The sequence below is a fragment of the Triticum dicoccoides genome, chromosome 3B, assembly GCF_002162155.2.
Source record: "Triticum dicoccoides isolate Atlit2015 ecotype Zavitan chromosome 3B, WEW_v2.0, whole genome shotgun sequence".
In the NCBI taxonomy this organism is placed as follows: domain Eukaryota; kingdom Viridiplantae; phylum Streptophyta; class Magnoliopsida; order Poales; family Poaceae; genus Triticum; species Triticum dicoccoides.
The window spans coordinates 663,100,106-663,112,316 of NC_041385.1; positions in this window are offsets into that span (position 1 = coordinate 663,100,106).

Sequence of the window (12,211 nt, forward strand, 5' to 3'; positions counted from 1 at the left end):
CGGACTGAACATGATAGCCGATTTCTCAGTATTAATACACTGTCCGGAGCAATCTTCATATAAATCCAGGATCCCTCTCAAGTCCGCCCCTTGTGCTTGGTTTGCCTTTAGTAACAACACCGAATCATCGGCAAAGAGAAGGTGGGAGACCACGGGGGCCGTGCTGCACACTTTAACGCCGCTGATACTCCCAATCCTCTCTGCATCATGGAGTAGAACTGAGAGCCCTTCCGCACAAATGACAAAAAGGTAGGGCGACGTCGGATCGCCCTGACGAAGGCCTCTCGTGGGGCAAAACTGATCCGTGAGCTCTCCATTAATCTTGATCTAGTAGCGCACCATAGTGATGCATTTCATGATCAACTCCACCCAAGCATTGCTGAACCCCAACTTGACTAGCATGGCCCTGACGAAACTCCATTCAACACGATCATACGCTTTGCTCATATCAGCTTTGACCGCTGCTACTCCTTCCTTCCCCCTCTTCTTGTTTAGCAGAAAATGTGATAGTTCATAAGCTACCAGAACGTTATCCGTGATCAACCTACCAGGAACGAACGCGCTCTGATTCTCCGAAATAAGAGCAGGCAGTACCATTTTAAGCCGATTAGCAATTACCTTGGACACAAGCTTGTAGATCACGTTGCACAAGCTGATAGGTCGGAGATCTTTTATCCTGTTTGGGTTCTTGACCTTTGGGATCAGAACTACCACCGTATCATTCCACCCCTCCGGTATGTCACCACCGTTGAGAACCCCAAGCACTTCTTCGACCACTCTATCTCCCATGAAATGCCAGTGGTGTTTATATACGATGGAGGGCATCCCGTCAGGCCCCGGGGCCTTAAGATCCCCAATGTGGTCCAGCGCGGCCTTGATCTCCTCTCGAGTGAATTCAGCCTCAAGTATCAACCTCATATCAGCAGTGATCCGAGGTTTGACCTTCTCAATGAGCTCGTTAATCCTAGTACCCGCGGTAGAGGTGAATAGATCCTGGAAAAAAGAGCAAATATAATTAGATAACCCCTCTCCCTCCTTCACCACCGAACCATCCTCCCTCCTCAACTCCTTCACTCTATTCGCCTTCCTTCTAGCATTTGCCACGGCCATAAAGTATTTAGTGCTTCGGTTGCCATCACGCAGCCAAGAAACATGTGATCTCTGCTTGGCCTTGATGCTTCTCTTCTCCTCTGTTCTTCCACCACACATCGCAATCTTGCTTCCTCTCTAATTTTTCCTTCCGACACCGGGGCACACATACATCTTTCCAGATCTTTTTTTGCTTTCTTCAGACAGCCCTCCAGCTCCCCCGCCACCTCCTTGTGCCATTTCTTCATTCTACCAGCAACACAGCGGAGAGCTTCAGCCACATTTGCTGATCCTTCCAACAAACCCTCCTCCCATGCACCTTGGATCTCCTCGCTACAACACTCCTCCTTAAGCCACCAGGCTTCGAACTTGAAGCCCCTATCCCCATTGTCCGGTCTTCTCCCTTCTCCTTGAGTGCAAACAATAACCGGCCGGTGATCCGAATGACGTGGCTGACCGTTTATCACTACATATTCAGGGAACATCACACACCAAGCAGTATTCGCCGTGGCCCGATCCAGCCTTTCACAGATATAGTTGTTCGGATCCTTGTTATGATTCCTCCATGTATACTTGTCCCCCATATAGCCAATATCACTTAGATCACAAGCTTCCAGTGCTTCCCGAAAATTATTCATCAACACTTGAGGCCTCATCGCTCCTCCAACTTTCTCATCATCTGACAAAATCTCATTAAAATCGCCTAAGCACAACCATGGTCTTCCATCCTGATGTTGCTACCCCAAATTTTTTAAAGTTCGCCAAGTATCTTTCTTTCTATCAGTTACTGACTCTCCATACACACCCGACAACCTCCACTCACTTCCATCCTCCTCCTTTATGTTCACATCTATGTGTCTTCTCCCGTACGAGCGCATCTGCACATCAATCCCCCTCCTCCAGAATAAAGCCACCCCTCTACTCCTCCCCTCTGGGTTCCAGGCCGTCATATGAACAAGCCCTAGCATCCACCTGAATCTCTCTAGCTCATTAACGGTCAATTTTGTCTCTGCCAGAAACAAAATATCGGGCTCCTCCATCCTCCCCAAGTCGAGGAGGCTGCGAACCGCCGGGCCATTCCCGAGTCCCCGGCAGTTCCAACCAATTATTTTCATTGCTCCCGGCGGGGCTGCCCTTGCAGACCGGCCGATATGCTAGCGTTGTTGCCAAGCTCCTCAGAGCCCTCCCTTCGTTCTACCTTCTCCTCCTCAACAACTCTACACTTCTTATTATCCTTCTTCACCTCCTCCTCCACCAAGCTCCTCTTCTGACTTAAAAACTTTTCCCTCTCCCTCCCCTTGTCTTGTTGAGATTCTCTGCCCTTCCTGGCTATCTTCTTATACCTCTTGCCATCCACATTCTTCCCCTGCCCTCCCCGAGAGCCATTACTGTCCGCATCCCCACCCCCCTCTCCTCCACCCTGATTACCCCTTTTCCCAGCCTTCTGACCCTGCCCATCCACCAACATAGCGACCACTTGCTCCCCCTCCTTACTCTCCTGGCTACCACTAGTGCCTGGTGCCACATAGCCCTCCTTCCTCACAACAACGTTTCCCCCAACTCCTTCTTCAGTCAATAGTAACTTTTTAGGAGTCCCCCTCCTCTCCCGTATAGACTGTTTTGGATGGGCTAGTCACCTCCTCCCCTACATCCTCCTTCTCACCACCGCGACCACTAGAATCACTCTTGCGCCATGAAAGGCTGTCACTCCCACTCCCTGATTTCTGAGTAGCTTTATTGTAACTAAGGTAACGGCCACCCCCACCTCCACGCCCTGCAGTGCGCCAAAACCCCTCCTCTGGACCCGTTCTCCTCTGCCCCATCGGTGCTTTCCGCCAGCGACCGAACTGTGATACCTCTCCTTTCTTTGGTTTATCAGTACAATCATTCTGCACATGTCCAATCATCCCACATGTGTAACAAAAATCGGGGAGATATTCATATTCAAAACGACACCAGCCTCCCTCCTCTTCCTTCTCTTCATCTCCACTCTTCCCCTCATTCCTCCCTTTCTCCCCGAGCTCCTTACCAGCTTCCTCCTCATCCAGCATGAAGCCCCTCATTAATGGCTTTTTAATGGACATTCTAATTTTTATACGGAGAAACCTCCCCATCGCGTTCCCATCCGTTCCAGTGTCAGCTTCCACAAACTGGCCTATGAAGTTTCCAATCTCCTTCGCAGATTCAGCATTCATCATGCCCAGAGGTAGGTTGAAAACCCGGACCCAGATCGGTATGTTGCTGAAGTCATAGTCTTCCATCCTCTTTCGTGGTATGAAGTCCTCCACCACGACCAGCTCCTTGTCAAACATCCAGGGACCGCTCTCTAGCGCCTTCCTCTTCCCAGACTCTTGGAAGAAAGTGAAAAGGAACATGTTCTCCCCAACCTCCTTACAATCAATCCCCTTGATCGGACACCATGCTTTCCCTAGGGATAGTTTCACCGCATCTGGATGTGCCAACTTCTCCGAGATTACCTTCCCTACCGCCTGCGCCTCCATGACTTTACCCTTCTCCTTGTCCGCGATCTTGATCCTGACCCCCTTCCTCTCCTTCTCTGACAGCTTCAGACCCTTCATCAGTCCTGCAACCCCCTCCATCACACCCCTCTTCTCTCCCCACTTCCTCCTCTCCTAGCTAGGGTTTTAGGTGTTTTACGACCGCGCGCCCCTAGGACCCGCGCGGAAGGCTTATGGTGGATTGGACGGGATGGAGAGGACTCGGCGGCTTCGTGAAGAGCGCCCCCCGAGCGGCCGGCGGCGACCAGATCGGAGTTCCAGGACGGCGGGGACAGGGAACCCTAAGCCCTGGACGCGATCGCCTCCGCAATCGCCGGACAGAAGGACGCGAACCGTCACCTATTGGGACGGACAGACCTATGACCCAACGCCGGACACTGTTTTTTGCTTTTGTTTTGAGAAGTACCCGGCACAGTGCTATGCTTTGCCGGACCGGCGAAACAGACGTGAATGATGTCGTCTCGGGTGGGGCAGGCCCAAATGCCACACCCTAGTTTTCAATCTCGTGAATTTCAATAAAAAGAACTCAAGGCTGCGACATCCACTTTAAGACTAGTTAAAAAGAAAAGGTTCCACCCTTGTAGTTAGACAACTGATGATACCCTCGCTCCCCCCTAGTGTGCCCTTATGGGCCGGCCCATGTGCAGCCATAATGTTTTTACATTTCTTTTTTATTTTCTGTATGTGTTATTTTAAATTATTCGGGATTTTGAAAAAGTTCTGAAATTTGAAATAAAATGTCTAAGAAAACATAAAATGTTAAGAGATTCAACTCTTTATGATTTAAAAAAAATATTCGTATTCGTACATTCCAAAAACATCAATGATTTTCAAAAACAAATGTTCGAAAAAAAAATGATTTAAAAAAGTGTCCGTGAAATTGAATACTTGTTTGAAAATTCAAACAATGTCCAGGAATTAAAAAGGTTCAAACAATTCAGATAGAATGTTTCTGAATTACAAAAAAAAGTTCCTCGATTAAAAAAATGTTCATGTCAACAAAAAATTGTTTGTGAATTTAAAAAAAATCGCAATTTAAATGTTCATTGATTCAAAGTATGTTCACATATTACCAAAAAAATGCTCACTATTTCAAATAAAATCACAAATTTGTAAAACAAGTTCACAATTTTGAAAAATATTCATTATTTCAAAAAATCTTCATGTATTAAGATATATTTGCGGATTTCCATTTTTTTTATTTCAAATAAAATCATGAATTAGTAAAAAATGTTCACAATTGTAAAATATATTCAAGAATTTGAAAAAAGTTGCTGATTTTAAAAATTGCATATTAAAATTTATTCATGCTTCTAAATAATATTCATAATTTCAATAAATAAGAAAAATGAGAATTAAAATAAAATAATAAAAAACGAACATGAAAAAAAAATAAGAAAATGAGATTAAAAAAGGAAAAAAAGAAACACACACAAAAAGGGAAAACCGGTTTAGAAAGGTTCTAGAACCTTCCCAAAATCGGAAAGAGCTAGTGGATACGCGCTTAGTCGCTAAGTAGCGACTGATGCGCCAAATAGAGTTGGCCTATTTGGCAACGTACACGCCAAATAGGATATGTCGCGTTCGACCGTCCGATACAGATATTTAGGACAAATTTAGTGACACAATTGCCGTGGTAACTAGGAGACATTATTGATATACGATCTAGAGTTGCCGTCTCCTCCTCAAGAAAGAACTTAGAGCTCCTCTACCTTCCGTCGGCGTCGCCGTCGGTCCATCTCGTCTCTTGCGGGCCTAGGGTTATGGAGGTGGTGTGGAGCCGACCATTGCCAGCGGGAGGGATCTTCCTAAGTGTTTTATGAGTTTGTTTAGGGTTTGTGTACTGCTCAGGAATACAAGGCGGGAAGTGGCTCCGTGAAGATGGAATAAAGTTCTCCTCGCTTGGCCCCCCTTCTACTGATGCGTCTAGTGTCGTCGAAGGGCGCGGGGAGTTGTATCTCCGGCGGATCTCGTGGGATTAGACTGGTGCTGGTTTTCGGTGGACCCGGTGGGATTCAATCTTTGTTTTGTCTTCGTTCGTGTGTCTACATGTTGGATCGTTTCGATCAATACTTCTCTTCATCGGCGACGGTCACTGTTTTGCTGCGTTGGTCCTGTGGGGTCTTAGCAACGACGACTTTCCTATTGTCTACCACAACAAGTTTGGTCCGACTGCGGTGAGGAGGGATGATAACGGCACACCTTCTGCTTGCTTCAGTGCATGTAGTCGTCGCTGGGTGGTCTACAAATATGATATAATTTTGGGTCTGTCTAGATCTCAGCCGACTGAGACTTAACGAAGCTCAGTCGAGTGACGTCAATGTAGTGGTGGTGTTGCAAGTGGCATGACTGGGTGCTGCAAACGGCGATGAAAAATGTTGAAATGGTGATGCAAACAACGACAACATATGCTACAACCGTTTCGACTAAAAATGCTACAACCGTAAACGGAGGATGTTACAACTAGTGAGATTACGTGCTACAATCGATGAGGTACGACAATGCTACAACAAGCAAGACGGATGTTGCAACTGACATGAAAAAGTGTTGCAACCGACGGGACAAAATGTTGCATGGTCCACTGAATTTTAGCAAGCTCGTATAATTTTTATAAATATGATTTATGTGTTATTTGTACTGCCATGACATGGCGAATAAATCTGAAGTTTTTTCGCCAAGAAAAAATAGGTGCTATTGCCCGCGTGGGGACTGCGTCCAAGGGTTCAAGATTCCCCGCGTGTGTGTCCATCTCTTCTCGCAGTCGCGGGACCCGTACGTCTTTGAAGCGATCCCGATGACTTTGGTCCGGTCCGGTCCGGTCCGTCCGTAGATCTGGTCGCGCGCATTGCGGTGCCCTACACGGCCGGCGCTGTACCAAGTACTACACCATATACAGTGTGGAGTGTAGCACCATCCACACTGATGGATCCACCACCCTATACTCTACTTGACGTGCCGTCGCCTCCTGTCGCCAAGGCTGAGCCAGCGACGCGGCCAGTCCGGCGTGCCGCATTGACCGCGCCCCGATCGGCCGTGTCTTCACTGGATGGCAGTGACCCGGCCCCTCTTGACAGGTTCTTGCTCCAGGTTCACTGCGGCAGGTTCTTGGAGTGGCAGCCAGCTTCTTTGAGGAACAATCAGCTCGGAATAATCCGCAGTTGCCAGAAAAAAAACGCGGATCCAGCGTCTCTCTCCAGTTTGAGGGTCAAGAGCTTGACGCATGGAAGTGGCCAGGTTCTCGCCACTGAGCTGACGCAGTGAATTCCAAAGACAGCAAAGCTGACACGGACCTCCGCAGAACAATATTGCAGAGCGACTTGTAGTAAACCGTCTGAAACAGTGAATCTGCATAACGGGACGTGATTTCCTGCGTGGCAAATTGTCCGGCAACAGTTTTCTATCACGGCACCGCTCGAAAACAAAAATCCTCAGTCCTCACCCGGCAGAGTGGTGTGCTGCCGGGCTGAGCGGCGGAACAGACGTGAATGGCGTCGTCCCGTGTAGGGATAGGGCAGGCAGGGTAACCGGGAACTGTTGCCCGCGTAGCGACCGTGTCCAGGCCACTCGATCGGTCTACTCCTGCATCCGTGCAGTGCGGTCAAGCTCCCGGGAACGTACGAACTGTGTCAGATCGGCATATGCATCCAGCCGGAGATTCGTTCCCGCGGCTCCAACAGTTCTCGCAGTCCCGGGACCCGGGCCGTCATGATTCGATTCCATTCGACTGGATTGGATTCGGTCTGGTCCGTCCGTGGATTTGGTCCCGCGCGTGTCGCGGTGCGCTGCAGCCGGGCCGGTACGTTTAACCTTAACATCCAATCCATGGCTCCGTCGCCCTTCCCCCGGCGTGCCGGCTCGTACCTCCTGAGCGGACCGGCTCGCGTCGCGTTGCCCCGGCGCGCGCGTGGCGACGCGGCGACTCCCGCGTGCCGCACTGACCGCGACGCGACCCCATCGCCTGCACCTGCATGCTTTGGCCCGGAGCGCTTAATTGGACACGCGGAGACGCGGGAGGTCTCCTCCACCGATCAGCTCGTCGTCGCCGTCGTCGTCGTGCATGACTACATCGCGCGCTAGGCTAGAGTGAGCAACGTCGCCGTCGAGGTGAGCTGGTGCCTGTTGGCGAGCCGTGGCGCTGCCATGGGACCAAGGGACAGGACCAGGTCGGGTATGTGACCGGGTCCCGCTGGCGGTCTGCCCGGCCGCGCGGGCGGGCGGGCGGAGCTCGTACGTACGTGACGGACGAGGAGGGAGTCGACACGGGGTGATGGGATTTGGGATACGGATGATGATTATGCTCCATGACCATGGGCGCAAAGCCCTCGACTTCGACATTGACGTGGCCACGCTGATACGGTGGGGAGCTAGGTCGCCATACGTCCACTAGTAGCTAGCAAGGACCACTTCAAAGTGCTCCGGATCAAGCCACCGGTCAGGGGTACTTGATTGCCAATACCATTTTCTAGCTATACTGACGTGAGACCAACTTCGCCCATTATAATGATAAAATCCTTGTTTTCCTAGTATCTTAAAGCTAATCAAGCCCTTTTCTTTGCGGGGTAAAGCTAATCAAGCTCATTACATTGGAAAGAAATTTGTTGTGTACCAGCAAATTCAGTCTGAAACAAGTGCACTTCTATTTTGTTGGTGCAAAATGAAACATTATGATACACTTTTTTTGAAGAGAAAAGCCCAATGGAATTTTATGTAGTACACTCACTCTGTAAACTGATATAAAATCATTTAGATCACTGTTTGTGATCTAAGGGTATCTCCAACGACAACCCGCAAAAAACCTCTCGCATCCGTCCATGGACAGAGTGGACCAGTCCGCGGACACGGATGCGGGAGGTCGACATCTAACGCTAGCTGCATACATTTTCACAACAATTCAAATCAACCGGATGAAATTCATGCAAACACGTCCGAATTTCATATAAAAAAGCCGGATTTTCATATAAACATGGCAGATTTTAGTACATTTACATCAACGTGCTAGTCCGACTCTGAAGGTATAATTAATACCTAATCTAAATTGCTACCCGTGGATTTGTCTCCCTCATGTACGGTAGCCCGGTCACCGGACTGCCAGAAGCCACGGAGGTATATGCTTCAGTGCAAAGGATGGCTCGCTCCCCACCACTCATCGGAGTGAAACCCCCAGCTGATGCTTCAGCGGGAGGAAAAGGCGGCGCCTCCGTTTCCGTGAAGCCCATGTGGGATTCACGAAGGTCCTCGAAAGAGAAGAACCGGGTAAGACACCGGCTGTGTACGCCAGTGTCACCTAGGCGGTGGCCTTCGTGGGACCCAAGCGATGGTGGACTCCCGTGTTCTACTTCTCCTCGATGATGGTGGCAGAAGCGGAGGCGCCGGCCACCGACTCGTCGCTTTCCGCGCACCCGGCTTTTGCCTCTGCCTGCATGGCGCGGTCGCAAGCACGTGAGACGCGGTCGCTGATGCGTCCATTTTGCATCATGCTTTTATATCAATATTTATTGCATTATGGGTTGTTACTACACATTATGTTACAATACTTATGCCGTTTCTCTCTTATTTTACAAGGTTTACATGAAGAGGGAGAATGCCGACAGCTGGAATTCTGGGCTGGAAAAGGAGCAAATATTAGCGATCTATTCTACGCAACTCCAAAAGTCCTGAAACTCCACGAAACTCAGTTTTGAAATATATTAAAAATATTGGGCGAAGAAAGCACCAGAGGGGGCCTACCAAGCAGCCACGAGGGTGGAGGGCGCACCCTACGCCCCTGGGTGCGCCCCCTGCCTCGTGGGCCATAAGGCAGGCCCCCGATGCCCATCTTATGCTATATGGTGTCTTTTGCCCTGGAAAAAATCATAAGGAATCTTTCGGGACGAAGCGCCGCCGTCTCGAGGCGGAACCAATCTAGGGCTCCGGCGGAGCTGTTCTGCCGGGGAAACATCCCTCCAGGAGTGGGAAATCGGCGCCATCGTCGTCACCATCGATCCTCTCATCGAGAGGGGGTCAATCTCCATCAACATCTTCACCAGCACCATCTCCTCTCAAACCCTAGTTCATCTCTTGTATCCGATCTTTATCTCAAAACCTCAGATTGGTACCTGTGCGTTGCTAGTAGTGTTGATTACTCCTTGTAGTTGATGCTAGTTGGTTTATTCAGTGGAAGATCATATGTTCAGATCCTTTACACATATTAATACCCCTCTGATTATGAACAAGCATATGATTTGTGAGTAGTTACGTTTGTTCCTGACGACATGGGAGAAGTCTTGCTATAAGTAGTCATGTGAATTTGCTATTCGTTTGATATTTTGATGAGATGTATGTTGTCTCTCCTCTAGTGGTGTTATGTGAACATTGACTACATGACACTTCACCATTGTTTGGTCCTAGAGGAAGGCATTGGGAAGTAATAAGTAGATGATGGGTTGCTAGAGTGACAAAAGCTTAAACCCTAGTTTATGCGTTTTTCGTAAGGGGCTGATTTGGATCCAGATGTTTCATGCTATGGTTAGGTTTACCTTAATACTTCTTTTGTAGTTGCGGATGCTTGCAATAGGGATTAATCATAAGTGGGATGCTTGTCCAAGAATGGGCAGTACCCAAGCACCGGTCCACCCACATATCAAATTATCAAAGTAACGAACGCGAATCATATGAGCATGATGAAAACTAGCTTGACGATAATTCTCATGTGCCCTCAGGAGCGCTTTTCTCTATATAAAAACTTGTCCAGGCTTGTCCTTTGCTACAAAAAGGATTGGACCACCTTGCTGCACCTTGTTTACTTTTGTTACTTGGTACCCGTTATGAATTATCTTATCACAAAACTATCTGTTACCGATAATTTCAGTGCTTGCAGAGAATACCTTACTGAAAACCGCTTGTCATTTCCTTCCGCTCCTTGTTGGGTTCGGCACTCTTACTTATCGAAAGGACTATGATAGATCCCCTATACTTGTGGGTCATCAAGACTCTTTTCTGGCGCCGTTGCCGGGGAGTGAAGCGCCTTTGGTAGGTGGAATTTGGTATGGAAACATTTATATAGTGTGCTGAAATTTACTATCATTTGTTACTATGGAAAATAATCCTTTGAGGGGCTTTTTCGGGGTATCTTCACCCCGACCAGAAGAGCAAAGAGTTGCTCCTCAACCTACTTAACATACTGAAAATATTCACTTTGAAATTCCTTCGGGTATGATAGAGAAACTGGTAGCTAATCCCTATACAGGAGATGGAACATTACATCCCGATATGCACCTAATCTATGTGGATGAAGTTTGTGGATTATTTAAGCTTGTTGGTATGCCTGAGGATGTTATCAAGAAGAAGGTCTTCCCTTTATATTTGAAGGGAAAGACATTGACATGGTTTAGGCTATGTGATGATATTAGATCATGGAACTACAACGATTGAAATTGGAATTTCATCAGAAGTTTTATCCTATGCATTTGGTTCATCGTGGTCGTAATTATATATAAAATTTTTGGCCCCGCGAAGGAGAAAATATCGCTCAAGCTTGGGGGAGGCTTAAGTCAATGTTATATTCACGCCCCAATCATGAGCTCTCAAGAGAAATTTTTATTCAAAATTTTTATGCTCGGCTTTCTCTCAATAATCGCTCCATGCTTGATGCTTCTTGTACTGGTTCTTTTATGATGAAGACTATTGAATTCAGATGCGATTTATTGGAAAGAATTAAACGCAACTCTGAATATTGGGAACTCGATGAAGGTAAGGAGTCAGGTATAACACCTAAGTTTGATTGTGTTAAATCTTTTATGGATACAGATGCTTTTCGTGAATTTAGCACTAAATATGGACTTGACTCTGAGATAGTAGCTTCTTTTTGTAAATCATTTGCTACTCATGTTGATCTCCTATGGAGAATTGGTTTAAATATCATCCTCCCATTGAAGTAAAAGTAGTAGAACCTATTAAAGTTGAAGAAAAGACTATTACTTATAATGTTGATCCTATTGTTCCTACTGCTTATATTGAGAAACCACATTTCCATGTTAGAATAAAGGATCATGCTAAAGCTTCAACTTCGGTTTGTAAGAGTAATGCTAGAACACCTACACCCCCTGAGAAAATTAAAGTTGAATCTAGTATTGCTATGGTTAAAGATCTCTTACTAGATAATATTGATGGGCATGTTATTTATTTCTGCGATGAAGCTGCTAGAATTGCTACACCCAATACTAAAGGTAAACATAGATCTATTGTTGGCATGCCTGTTGTTCCTGTTAAAATAGGAGATCATTGTTATCATGGCTTATGTGATATGTGTGCTAGTGCGAGCGCAATACCTCATTCCTTATACAAAGAAGTTATGCATGATATTGCACCTGCTGAGATAGAAGATATTGATGTTACTATTAAGCTTGCCAATAGAGACACTATTTCACCAATTGGGATTGTTAGAGATGTTGAAGTCTTGTGTGGGAAAATAAAATATCCTACTGATTTTCTTGTTCTTGGTTCCCCACAAGATGACTTTTGTCCCATTATATTCGGTAGACCCTTCCTGAATACTATTAATGCTAAGATAGACTGCGAAAAAGATATTGTTACTGTTGGTTTAGGGGATATGTCTCATGATTTTA